We start from the raw sequence: 14883 nt of genomic DNA, 5'->3' as shown, positions 1-14883 counted from the left end.
AGTCGAATGGGTTGAGGAAAACTAACCTAACATGACCTAGGAAGTTCATTGTTTGCGATTGTCTTGATTTATGTTGTGCCAAATACCCTTTAGAGCTACTCGAGACAGAGTCTAAAGAAAGAACCTAATGACTTGAGAGAGCTAGGTTAGAATCTGGACTCAAGAGAGCAAGATTAGAACTACATAAACAAGAGATAGAGATTTAGAGATAAGCTCTGTTTGTCAACTTGCAACACATGCATCCTAGAGATGGGAATGATATTATGTGGTCGCCTTATTTATGTGTGTGTCATTTCGTCATCGCATAAATAAGAATAGAGGCTTATGTGTAGGTTCTATAGACTTAGCGCATATATCGCATGCGTTCTAACCTTAGAAGTCGTGGCATTCGCATCGAGAGGCGGTTTACTGTTGTATACATGTTGCATGATCGCATAGCATGAACGCATCCTAGGAAGTGTTAGCCGAAACTTTTCTCAACCCGTTCACCGCATACTCATCGCATCTTCCGTTTACCAACTCTTTTCAAACTCTGCCGCATTTATTTATTTTTCATCAACGCAAACAACAAACCCAACAATTTACTTATTTATCCAGTTATCGCAAAGTCCTTCCCAAAAATTACGAATACAATTTATTTTCACAAGTCCCTGTGTTCGACCTTATACTTTTCAGGAAACTCAAACGAATTTACACTTGGATTCCGCTGGGGAAACTCGAGTGCACAACTCAATTTCATCAACGCATATCATCCACATTTCCACTTCATAAAATCAAGCATCACATTCTACACCATTATTTCATCGCATTAACCACGCATCAATAATCGAATGTGTTTAACTTTAGAAACTACGAGTTTTAGGACATACAACCTAACAATACTCCCACTTGGACTGAAACTCCAGTGGATCAATATATATAAATATATACAATGTTGAGTTACAATGAGAGATTAAAAAAAATAAATACAATAAACTAGGGCATCAGATATGCATAAAATCTCCCACTTGCCCTAGTTACAAATATCTCGTAGACCTAGTCCTACTAGGTGACCCTCAAACACTTTATTCGAGAGGGCCTTCATAAATGGATCAACTAAGTTGTCTTGTGAGGCTATCTGCATGATGATCACGTCACCTCTGTGTACAATCTCCCTGATGAAATGGTACTTTCGCTCAATGTGCTTTCCACGCTTATGGCTTCGAGATTCCTTTGAATTTGCAACTGCTCCACTGCTATCATAATAGAAGGTGACAAGTAGGTGCACTTTGCTTGATGCTTCTCCACACTACTTCTCCTCCATTCAGAGTGAATACTGACCCTAAAGTTGATTTCTTCAAATCTATATCGGTCTGGAAGTCAGAATCAGTGTATCCAGTAAGGATCAGATCCTTAGCACCATAAATGAGTATATAATTTTTCGTTCTCCGAAGATATTTGAGAACGACAATCCAATGATCATATCCAAGATTGGACTGAAATCTACTGACCATTCCAACTGCATAGCATATATCAGGACGAGTACACAACATAGCATACATTAAACTCCCTACTGCTGATGCATATGCAATTCGTTTCATATCCTTAACCTCTTGAGGTGTCTTAGGACTTTGTTCCTTTGACGGATGAATTCCATGTCTGAAAGGCAATGTTCCTTTCTTGGAATTTTGCATTTTATATCTAGACATCGTCTTATCTATATAAGATGCTTGAGATAACACTAAAGTTCTGTTCTTGCGGTTCTGAACTATTTGGATCCCAAGAACATACTATGCTTCTCCCAAATCTTCTATTTCGAATTGTGTAGCAAACCATCTCTTAACATCAACTTGAAATTTTATTTCATTTCCTATGAATAGAATATCATCAACATACAACACCAGAAAGGTGACAGTTTTGTTAACGATTTTCTTGTAAACACAAGGTTCGTCGCATTTTGTTCAAAGCTGTAAGATTTGATCGCAGTATCAAATCTCATATTCCAGGATCTAGATTCTTGTTTTAACCCATAAATGGATCCATTAAGCTTACAAACCTTTTGTTCTTGACCCTGTTCAATGAACCCTTCTGGTTGAGACATATAGATACTCTCTTCGAGGTAGCCATTCAAGAAGGTTGTCTTGACCTCCATTTTCTATATTTCATAATCATAAAATGCAGCTATGGACAAGAGTATTCTAATCGACTTAATCATGGCAATGGCGGAGAGGGTTTCTTCATAGTATACCCCATCTCTCTGGGTAAACCCTTTGCCACAAGTCTTGGTTTGTAGGTCTGTACTTTACTAGTTTGGTCTCATTTTCTTTTGTAGATCCATTTGAAACCAATGGGTTTACCCCTTCAGGTTGATCTACAGAATTTCAGATAGAATTGAAGTACATAGACTCTATTTCATGATCCATGGCTTTAATCCATTGGTCTTTGTCCACATCATTCATTGCTTATTTGAAAGTCAATGGATCCTCTAAGCCATCATCTGGTATGATGACTTGAATTTCAGTTAAACCCATGTACCAGTCAGGCTGTTGCACAACCCTCCCACTACGACAAGGCATTCTCAACTCTTGAGAAGGATGCGAAGTACTAGTTTCATCAATAACTCTTGTTGATGAACCTGCTTTGTCAACAACTCTTGTTGGTGTATTTTCCGTTTCCCTGGACATTTCTTCTTTTACTAGCTTACTGCGAGGTTGATGTACCTTTATGTGGTCCTCCTCCGGGAAAGTTGCATTTTTCGATACAAATACCTTATCTTCTCGAGGGTCATAAAAGAAGCCACCCTTCGTTTCTTTAGGGTAGCCTACAAATAGACATACTTTTAAATGGTGCTCCAACTTCTTAGGATTTTGCACCAATACGTGTGTTGGGCAACCCCAGATTCTGAAGTGATGTAAACATCCTTAACGTCCTCTCCAGAGCTCGTAACTTGTTTTGGAAACACTTTTTGAGGGTACCATGTTCAAAATATACACTGCAATCTGAACTGCATAACCCCAAAACGAACTTGGTAACTAGGCATAACTCATCATGGAACGAACCATGTCCAACAAGGTTCTGTTTCTCCTTTCTACCACACCGTTTTGTTGAGGTGTGCTAGAGGTTGTGAGTTCAGACTGAACTCCATGTTCTAGGAAATAGTTTTAGAATTCCAAGTCCATATACTCACCACCTCGATCTGGACGAAATTTTTTAAGCTTTTTACCTGATTGGTTCTCAACCTTAGCCTTGAACTCTTTGAACTTTTCAAATGTTATGGACTTCTGACGCATTATGTAAATATGCCCATACCTTGAATAATCATCAACGAAGCTGATTAAATATTAATACCCTCCTCTAGCTCTAACATTCATAGGACCACAAAGGTCTGAGTGTACGAATTCTAAGGGGTTTTTTTTGGCTCTAAGACCTTTTCCAGAAAAAGATCTTTTAGTCATTTTACCCTCAAGACAGGATTCACATGGCTGTAATGAACTGTCTTCTATCTTATTTAGATGATTGTTCTTAACCAATCTCTCACTCCGGCTCATGTACCAAAGATAGGCATTTGGAGAAACTTTCCTTTTCTTATGACTCTCAGTAGTTTTAAACATCTCTTTGTTCAAGATGACTTTTACCTTAATCAATCTTCACAAATACAAGTAATTTTCTAATTTTGCAGAACATATTTGGACATTCTTTGAAGTAATGAACACTTCATTATTTTCGAAAGAAACTTTATGATTTTCTTCCCGCAAACAAGAGACGGATATCAGATTCATTTTCATAGAAGAAATGTATTAAACATTTTTAAGTAAAATGTATTTATCTTCTATAAATAACTTCATATCTCCCACTACTTTAGCTGAAACAACCTCCCCGATCCCTACCTTAAAGATTGCTTCGCCTTCTGTAAGTTGTCTCCAGAAACTTGTTTCCTCAGAGAAAGTACAGATATGATTAGCGGCACCTGAATCATTATCAAGGTTTCATTGTTTCCCACTAAACATGCTTCGATAACAAGTAAATCATATTTATCTTGTTGTTCGAATTTTATTTTCTCATCTATTAAGTTCAAAACTTTAGATGAGTTGGGAAATCAAGGACAATCCTCTATTAAAACTCTTTTAGAACCGTCAACTGCTAGTAATTTGTACGTTGAATTGATTTTACCGTTAACTAATTCGGAAGCGAGTATTCTAGAAGAATTCGACATGCTGAAATTTTAAACAAGTTCTAATTTAGTAGCCTCTAAATCCAAAATCATGTTTTAGCAAAAACAAGTAATAGTGTACCCATAACCATTATTTATTTGCAACGATAGTATAGTGAGTCGGAATAAGTGCTACCAAGGGGCAGTCAAATACTCCTTCACTAAAGCAAAACAATTTTGATCAAACACTATCTTTAGAATAACTCTTATTCCTATAGTCATTTAGTTACCATTTTCGGTCAAAAATCACTAATTCTTTAGTAATTTTGTAAGTGTGACCCTCCGTTTTCAGACCTCAAAGGTCGGCCCCAACTATTCTACTGAAATGGAGAGTCAAGGTTGGGAATGGACCTAAGAAATCCTATCTCATTTTTGGAGTTTGAGTTGTTCTGAATCCTATGTTACTACCCTCTCAGGGGATAGTCGTCATTAAACGACTAGCAAGGGTTGCCTAAAGCAAACTAGAAGACGCAACATAGAATCTCACGACCCAAACTAGTGGAAGAGATCGTACGACACATTGACACATATCCTTCACCCATTTACTATGAACTACTTCCCCCATTCAACTTGCTCTTGACCCATACAAACACTTTCCGAATGGAGTAGTCGAGGTATAATCGACACGAAGCGTTGTATAGATCTCATAGTGTGAATTTTGTAGGGACGTGAAAGTGAAATAAATATATCTTATATTTGATTTTATATTTGAACGACTTCCCTTTATTCACTTAAATCTTGATTTATGAAAATACTTTCTGAATGGAACAGTCGAGGTATAATCGACACGAAGTATGATATGAATCTCGATTGTGAACTCTTAGGGACACATCAGCTAAAAATAACGTATCGTATATGTTACTAATCTCCCACTGAAGTGTTCTAATAACTTTATCATATAAGTTATTAAACTCTCACTGAAGTGTTCTACTATTAATTGGGTATATTTATACTTAGGTTTATTTCAGCTAATTAAACAACCCTAAGTCTATGTGGTTATCGAAGTATAACACTTATAAATGGATTTAAACCTACGATGTCTAGGTGATAAACTGTTTTATTACCTCACACCTCTCACGTACGCTTATAAAACCGGTTAACAACGTTCAATTATTCAACCATAATCCCCAAGTAGGAGGTGTTATATAGATTGTCAACTTAAGTACCTCCAGCCTTAGACATAATTATATACCGGTTGAGTTTGCACCCTTGTTTTACAAGATGTCGACCTATTTTAACTATTAAAACAAGTGTTTAACCTACGTGAGCATGTAGCTTATCTTTGTTATAGATTTTAATGTCTAATTCAATTTTATAACAACTTATAAAATTAGACATGCTTTTACATCCACAACATACATCCGAGGTATTAAAATTTAATATAACTATTACATTAAATAATAGAAACTCTAGACATTCATACTATACATTATAAAAATTTATAACATATATATAATGCATATAATATGCTTCCTATAGTGGGATTTTAAATCTAAATGGCATACTATATGCACAGATATGTTTAAATTTAAATACAACATATATCACATGCATAAATATTTAACTACACTGATATGGTTGAACTTTGGCATCCTAATCAAGAAAAACACCTAATTTATTACAAAATAGGTTCAAAAGCAACTTCAATTTAGTGTACAACTGCCCAAACCAATCTGAATCGGACCCAAACTGCTCCAACCAGACCTCCAAGGCAACAAACGGGTTGAACCGGTCCAAGAATTTTTGAATCGGACAAGATTGAAGCTGAATCGAACCAAAAGAGACCCAGACCGATCGAACCCGCTTCCTCCGGAATGAACCGGCTAGAGAGCGTGTGTGTTTCAAGGGCTGGGATAAACAACGTCGAGACGCAATATCCCAGTGTTGCAATGCTGCGTCCTTTTGAAGAACAGTGTCGCAACGCTCTCCTCGCAATGCCACGACGCTGCGAGGAACTAGCTTCAGCTCCAGGAACCTGCTGCTGTCCATGCTCGATCTTCTCTTCAATTACAGCCTAATTTCTACTGTAATGACTCTAATCAAATTACAGACTCTAAAGCACACATTTAAGCTCATCAATCAAGAGCTAATTACAAATTTAACTTCAAAATCAAAGAGAAATTAAATGCCAAAGTTGAAAAACACCATATCAGTTTACAAAACATGCAATCTTTGAAATTCACCCAATAAAACTCAAATTAACACTAATTGAGTGCTTAAATCATGCTCTGATACCAATTGATAGGATATACTAGCATGTAACAGAAGCAAACAGAATCAATAAGTGCTCTAATTACATTTAATTTGTGTTCTAAAAGCATGCTTTTGCAAGAAAAACACAAGAGGGTTTCAGATTACATACCTTTGATGAATTATCCCAGATTCAAGCTGCTCTACACACAAATTCAGCTCCAAATTGATAGTGAACTATCAAGAGATCTTCTCTACTATTCTCAGCCTTGAATTTGAGTGGTGGAACTCGAATTTGAGTGAATTTCTGAAGTTGTTTTTCTAGGTTTGAGAGGAAGAAGAAGAAGATTAAGAAAACAAGTTTTTCAGCAACTTTCGTCATCCCAAATCTAATAAAACTAAGGTGTTTTATCCTTTGATTACATGCAGGCCCTTCAACATTTCCACACAGCCAGTAGCTACTTCAAATTGAAGTGGGATTAGGTGGGATTATGAGGAGATTACACCTCCTCACAAAAATGTGGGAAATTCTCACTTAAAACCAAAAATCCCAATTTCTTCTTTCTAATTCCAATTAATTCAAAATGAATTAAAACCAAAACAAAAATTTCAAATTCTAAAATTTTAAATAAGTGAGAAATTAGATTAGTTTTAATTAATTAAACATATTTAATTAAATAACAATTTAATATCAAATATTAAATTAATCACACAACTAATTTTAAACATGAATCTTATTTATGTAATTAATATTTAAATACTATAAACTCTCCAATTTCATTCAATTTCAACAAAGTAAACGTTAATTATATCGAATATAATTATATAAATCTTAATTTATTTGAACTTATTCAAATTCAAACCCTAATTTCCATTTGAACAATTCAAATTGATATCATTCCAAATTCACTCAATTTATTAATTTGAGGTGTTCATATTTTACGAGCTAGTATAGGGACCTTATGGACCTAAAAATCATGAGCTCCAATGATTTAAGATTAATTGGCTAAAACTCTTTAGAACAAATTAATAAGTATTTGTTAACTATCAAGTTGCATCACTACAACTCGATAGTTGCACTCTCCTCACTATAGATATATTTGTGTTCACATGATATAACCATAACCAGTAAGTCGACCATTCAAAGGTTGTTTGTAATAACGGCTAGGTCAATACACTGTTTTACACCCGATATTATGTCTTGTTTCTTAAGTTCCTACGGATCCTCTAATGAACAATTGTTTTAGGATCCAATCACTAAACCGGATCCCTCTCGGGCAAATGAAAGGGTGGAGCCCCTTGTTCAAGACCTAGATTTAGTACTTAAGAGAATAACCTTTCTCTTATCACTAAATCGGATAGGCATGAATCCTTATTGCACCCTATGTCCCCAGCTATCTACCCGGTCTTACCCCTGAAATGGGAGGCTTATTGAGCTGACGCTGTTGAGCCAACCCTCACCCATGCAAATCTAAGGATAATCCCAAATAAATAGGAGTTCATAGTTATGAAACCCGGATTTCAATTTCCTCATTTAAGCAGGTAATTAAGGGAATTAACTAAGTGTAAGTTAAATACTATGTTAAAGAGAAGGAAAATTTCTAAGTGTTGAATAGATTTTCCTTAAGTAGTTTTGAGTTAAGCCTTAACTAGTGAAAATTTAGCTAAGTGTGACGTCAAAAGGAGCCATGCGTTGGGTGTTAGGAAACATTAACACGTGAGATGAGGCTAAGTATAGAGGTTAAAAGAAATAAAGCATTAAAGCCAAGGGCAACCATGCGTTGAGCTTGTGAGGTTGGACACATGTTGAACGAAGCGTTGGCAAGAGCCATTGCTTAAAAGTTGCTCATGCATTGAGGCTACGTAAGTGAGAGCAAGAGAGCTAGAGTGCAAGGCGCTGGGTAGATGATCATGTAGCTGTGAAGTGATGCACTAGACGATGAAGCTACACGATAGGCGATAGCATTACACGATCAGTGTAAGCATTAGACGATAAGCACAAAATCTAGACGATAGCGCTAAACGATGAGCTCGAGCACTAGATGAAAGAATAGGCACTAGACGATGTGTTAGGGCCGGGCGTTAGGTGATGGAAGCAAGGGCTACACGATGGCGCTACACGATGAGCATGAGCGCTACACGGTAGGCGAAACATTAGACGATGGGCATTGCATGATAGACGCAGACGCTGGGCGATGGCATTGCACGATAAGGGGACGCACTAGAATATGGGCATGATGCATTAGATGATAGACCTCAGCGCTACACGATGGAGCAAAACGATAGGCGTAGAAGCTATGTGATAGGCTATGCACTGTGTGATGAGCGACAACAAGATCGTTATCAGTGAGAGATGCGCGTTAGCGAGATCGTTTAGAGCGAGAGATACGGGATAGTGAGATCGTTAAGAGTGAGAGATCACTAGACGATGGAACTATGCGATGGAGCATAAGTGCTATGCGATGGGCTAGGCACTAGACGATTGGCAACAACGAGAGGGCTGAATGATGCACGATAACGAGAGGGTTGAATGTTAAGCAACAGCGAGAGATTAGTTAAAAAATGGAGCTATGCAATGAAGTGCAAGAGCTGCACAATGGACTAGACAATGGGCCAAGGGTTTAAGTAGTGTTAAGGCTTGCGTTATGCAAGGCTGATGAGTTCATCTAGATAAATGGCTGAACCGAGAGAAGGTTGAGATTGAGTTAGTAGAAAATGAACAAATAGAGTTTCAAGCAAGGAAGATTTATGCATGAGGAAGACAACTCAATTTCATGCAAGTAGGTGAATGCCATGGAAGAAGGTGAATGTTAAGGAAGAAGGTGGTGGCAAAGCATGGTGCAAACACTCCAAAGTAGGAGGTGTCTTGCATTGAAGGCTTGGTAAGATGAGAAGGATCGGTTCTTTTAGCCTATAAATAACAATAAAGAGTGCCTCTTCAGTTCATAAACCAAAAACCTCTTGAAAAACATTAGGAAAGGTGTTTGAGAGTAGTTTCGAAGAGAGCCATGTGTTGATCATGAAGTTCCAAGAGAAGGAGATGTTGTCGGACAGTGAGGTCTGGAAGTATCATCAACTTGGGATGAAATTTCTCACAAAATACTCGTGCATTTTGAGTGATTTCAAAGCCGCCTGAAAGCTCCAAGAATCCAATTTTCTGGATAAGACTACTTGAGAAGAAACTTCAATGAATTAGGCTTGAGAATGAAGAAAGATGGAATGGTCGAGCTCTTAGGTAAGCTTGGGCTAGTCTTGATGGGTTGAGGATTATGGCTAAACCACAAAAAGGTATAAGACAAGTGTCTATCACTGATAGTTTTAAAATTTTATTATATTTTATAAATATTTTCAACAGTTTTACATAATTTCCCTATAGGAAATTTAGTAATGAGAGAAATAAGAGAGATTATGAGATAAGATTCAATGGGAAATGAAATCTTGGGGATTTTATGTAAACTAGGCAATTGTATCATTGACTTAACAAAGAATTGAGCAATTAAATTATTCAATAGTTCATTAAGAATAAATTTATAATGCTCTAATTAGCTAATTTATAAATTAACCCTAATCTAGTTTGAATTCCTTCCTAAAGACATATCACAATTAATCCCTAAATTTCATTAAACTCACGAGTTTTCTTAACTATGCCAAATCTCGAAATCAAAAGACTGAAAATTATGATCGAGTGTATGAATATTCTGAATTAATAAGTTGTTTAAAGAAAAAAGGAAAAGAAGTTCATATTTTCTATCAAGATTATTAATTCTTGCAATGCTAATTAAAAATTTGTTATAGAACTTTGTATTTTTTGCATACAAAAATTGATTAGTCTTGAGTTGTCAATTCATTCTTAATCAATTTTATTTGAAATCTCAGCAAGAAAATACAAAAGAAAGTAACTACATGAATGAAATTCAAAGAAAAGTCTCAAGAAAGTGCCAACCTACATAATTCCCAAGAAAAAGAATTACCTACTCATGATGGTGAAATTCTTCAAGAAATCCATTGATAATTGCACAATTGGTACAAGAATTGAATACAATTTGATAGAATCTCTCAAAAATTTACAAGAATAGTTATGTAATTTCAAATTATCACTCAAAAACTTGAAGTTCCCGCCTTGAAATCTGGAAAATTTGGGTTTTTGTATTGAAGAAGGTAGCAGCGTGCAACCCTAGGCTGACGTTGGTCCGATGCTCTCTTGCGCAGAGGTGCACGCGTATTTTTATTTTTTTCTATCAAGCTCTAGAGCGTCGCGACACTGGGTAGAGCGCCGCAATGTAGCCCTATTTTGCAGGTACTGATAACTTGTAGAAATACAAGTTATTTATACCGTTTTATTTAGATATTGTGGCCAAAAGGAAGAAAAGTTGCGTCGATAGTATGAAAATTAGCTATGAAATGCGAAAATTATAAATTGTTGTCAATACACCCACTAACACCATTGCGATGGTAGAAAAGATTATTTCAAGTCTGTTTTGCAGGAAATCAAGTCACCGCATGTGTTCAAGGCTCAAGATAAACTGAACAATGCATCTACGTTGCATTGCGCCCATCATTCAAGAATGAATAGACGAACAACGCAATGACGGCGCATGCGACATTCGATCAAGAGCTTTGCGATCAACGCAATTTCAACCGCATGCGGTAATAAAAAACAACACCGCATGCGGGAAAACAATCGAAGATGTAAAGAGCAACACAATTGCGGAGGATTCAAACGCGTGCTGTCAGTTGTGCATTTCTGACGGAATTGATTGCGTAATAGAAGGAATATTCACTCCACCATTTTCGGAACTACCTTAACAATAAAGTGGGGACCACAATGCAAAGAGTCAAAGCTGAGCCTATAAATAGCTCCAGCCATTCCACTGAAAAGTATGCTTGAATATAGAGAAAATTGTATATACTGATCTGAGGGAGATACTGGTTGAGGGACTAATCAGAGTAGATCTGAGAAGAATTAAGAGACAATGCCGAGAGGTGAGTCTCCGGGAAAAGAATCCTTTCGATCCCCGCCGTCGAAGCTCTGTACAAAGGTCACCTCTAGCAGACGAGCAAGCCTGAGAGGGAAGCTCTTCTCTTCATTCATTCCACATGCCGACAAGCAAAACCACCGTCCAGATTTGTGTCAAGACGTTGACATTCTTCTGTATTTGTTTCTATCTCTTCATCATCACTTGTATTCATCTTCTTAATCTATCATTCACACCATGTATCAGACGCTTAATCTTAGTATGGAATGTTATGATCATTTCCATTATCATTTCTATGTCTATTTCCGTTCACCCACAATCCATTTTCTCCATGATGTTTTCTTAATCCCATGGGTAATTAGCAAGAAACAAACAAGTAAATTAATTGGGTTAAGGAAATAACTAAGTTTAGTCAAGGCATACTAGACGAAATCTTCACTTGTGAGAGCAGAAGTGAAGATGCCATTCCGCCTATCGAGAGAGGGTTGGAAGAAGGCGTTAACTAAAGCAAGAAGTACTTCTAGAGATGGAAGCAACATTGCGTTCACCACGTTCATCCCTGTTTCACCATAGAGATATAGGAACGCGGCCGATCACCGAGAGATGTACGCCAAGGGAAAGCGGAACCTTAGTTACATCTTTAATGCAATTGACAAACTTGCGACGTTTGTACTAATTATTCTTTCCCCTTTCTGATTCATCCATAAAGACTTGCCATCGCATACCACGATCCTTTGTATAAACTTCACAGTCAGTCTCGAACTCAGTATCAAGTATATCATGTATCTTGTATCTTGCATTACATTAGCTTAGGTTTATTTTCATCACAATTTATTTTATTAACGCAACTTTAGTTTATCTGCACAATTTTACTTTACCGCAATTTACTTTCCTGTACAAACACACAATCTTTATTAATTGTAAAAATCGGTCGCATATATCACAAATGTAACACATTAAAGACAACAATCTCTGTGTTCGATATCGGATTACTCTGAGAAACTTGCGTTGGGATTATACTTTGTTTCAACACAAGGAAACTTGTGACAATGCATAGCATACTACAAGCATTTCATTAATAACGCATACATCTAGAAGTAGTATCGCATAAAGTGTAAATAAGCATAACACAGCATCCACACACCATCTCCATCTTTCCAAGTCATCAAGTTTATGGCAACATGAGCTTGTATGATTCACATTCATCATTGTTCATATCCATATATGCTTAGAGAATCAATTCACCAGTCTACAGGTACTACCTTTAAACTTTTAATGACATATAGCAAAATTCATATTTTAGTGACACACAAAAGATGTCAGTTGGTAAAAAATCTGCACATCTTCAAATTTTCTTCCTTCTTTTCTTCTCTCCCTTTGATCTCTTTGTTGGAGCTCACTCCCTAAAGTCTCGTGTCCTACAGTTTGTAAAAAGTTCATACTAATGCTTGTGATGTATAATATATGAAATTTACTTCACTTCTTGATTTCACTCATTTCGATGTTTTATTTACTTTACCACAAACCAATAAATTTAAAATGGTCTTTATGTAATTTAAGTATGTATGTGGTGACATACAAGTAGATCATGTCTTAAGTGATAACCAAAATGGTCTGTAGTATATGGATATATGAGGGAAACCTTATCTTGGTAACGCTACGGATGCGGCTCGCTTTGTGGAATAGTTATAAGTGTCGTGACTTGTCACAGATGGTCTGATCCTGATCATTTGTGTAGGGGACATGCAAGCGGGGGCGTCCTATAAAAAGTGTTTGTATAAGACCTGACCACGAAGTGTTAACGTCTCGTTTTATAACACCTTTGATGACAAAGACTTAATTTCACTGGGATGTAACTACAGGTGTAAAATAGTAAATTAGCCCAACTGTACTTACGAACATCTGTGAAGGGTTATCGTACTCATGATTGGTTATATCCGATGGACACAGAAATATATCTGTGTTAAGAAGAGTTCAGCTGTCGGTCTTTAGTGGAATGTCTGATAGTTAACGGATGGTGGATATCGTGGCTAAAGAGTTTAGTCAGCTATTCACGTATCGTTGGAGCTTCGAGCCATAGGTCCATAAAGTCCCCTTGGTAGCTTGGATACAAGTACTTGGTAGCTTGGACACAAGTTGAGAATCTATTTTTGGGTCAGTTTGAAATGTTCAAATTAACAAGAGGGAGTTCGATTGTATATGATATAATTGAACTGGTTAATTATATATGATATGATTGACTAAATGTATGAGATACATTAATTTGGAGGAAATTAGATATAAATATGATTTATATGAAGTAGAGGAGAAAATACTATAGTTGATATATGATATCAAACTGTAGGTTATGAATATAACATGATTATATTTATTACTTTATTAATTGGACGGTTATGAGTTAATTGGCCACCGTTTTCTCCTAATTCGTGCGTTAGTGGGAAGTTCAATTCAGTTCTAGTAACTGAAGAATAAAATTAAAATTGTTTTCATTTTGCACGAGACACGCGTAATCGCTCATGGTGTGAAAAGCCTTCTACCGCTTAGTGTTTGAGAGCCTATACGATAGTGCCTGCTTACTAAACAATCGTACACCCGTGCGCCCTTTATCTAAATGATCGTTTACCTTTTTATAGACAATCGCTTAGCGCCTGAGCGTGACTAAACGATTGTATAGACGGTTGCTTAGCTTTTACCACACGATCGTGTACCCCGCACTAAATGATCAAGAACCTGACTATGCGATAGTCTTTCCATTTCACCCACTTGTTTAATCTTAGTACACGATAGTGGATGAACTTTGGTGAATAAGACCCTGTCTAAAGCTAGGAAGTTCATTTCTACCATGGCAGAGAGTTCACAACATTTTGGGACACGAGCTCCTGACAATGTCGCATCTTCACAAAAGGTAGGTGATCTGAACCTGAACTGTTGAACAGACTTCCCTTATGACACATGCTTTCTTGGAGAAGACACAGCTCCAAAAACCTATTGTTGAGATGAGTTACACTAATAATCAACGAGGAGGGATATAGGAAAATTACAACCGCTAGAAAGGTCAAGGCAACAAGCAGAGCAATTTGGGGATGCCTCTTGAGGATGTAGTGAAGAGCCTAGGTCAGACTACCTTTAATATCCAGAAGGACCCAATGCAGTTTTGGAAGGTGACTAGTGCTAGCATCGAAAGCATGGCCACCCAAATCTATGAGTTGGCCAATGGCGTGAGCCATCTGATACTCTGTTCGAGAAGCTTCCTTCCAATCTAAGCATAACGTGTAGATGGTGAGTGCTATAACTATGTTGAGTTGCAATGAAGTCTCTCCTACATCGCCTACTACACAGAGGACTGAACCTAGAGAGTTGGAAAAAGTAGATGAAGTGGAGGTGGAACCTAAAGCACCAGCACCGTATAGATTTAAATTCTCAATCCAACTTGAAATTTAAATTCCTATGTTCATATTGCTCCTTTTCTTTGCTGGTTAATTGTTACTTAGAAATGTGAACGAAAAGAGAGGGTGAAAATGGTCCAAT

The sequence above is a fragment of the Benincasa hispida genome, chromosome 1 (assembly GCF_027475165.1).
Source record: "Benincasa hispida cultivar pf3 chromosome 1, pf3_genome.v1.1, whole genome shotgun sequence".
In the NCBI taxonomy this organism is placed as follows: Eukaryota; Viridiplantae; Streptophyta; class Magnoliopsida; order Cucurbitales; family Cucurbitaceae; genus Benincasa; species Benincasa hispida.
Note: the sequence above shows the minus strand (reverse complement) of the source record.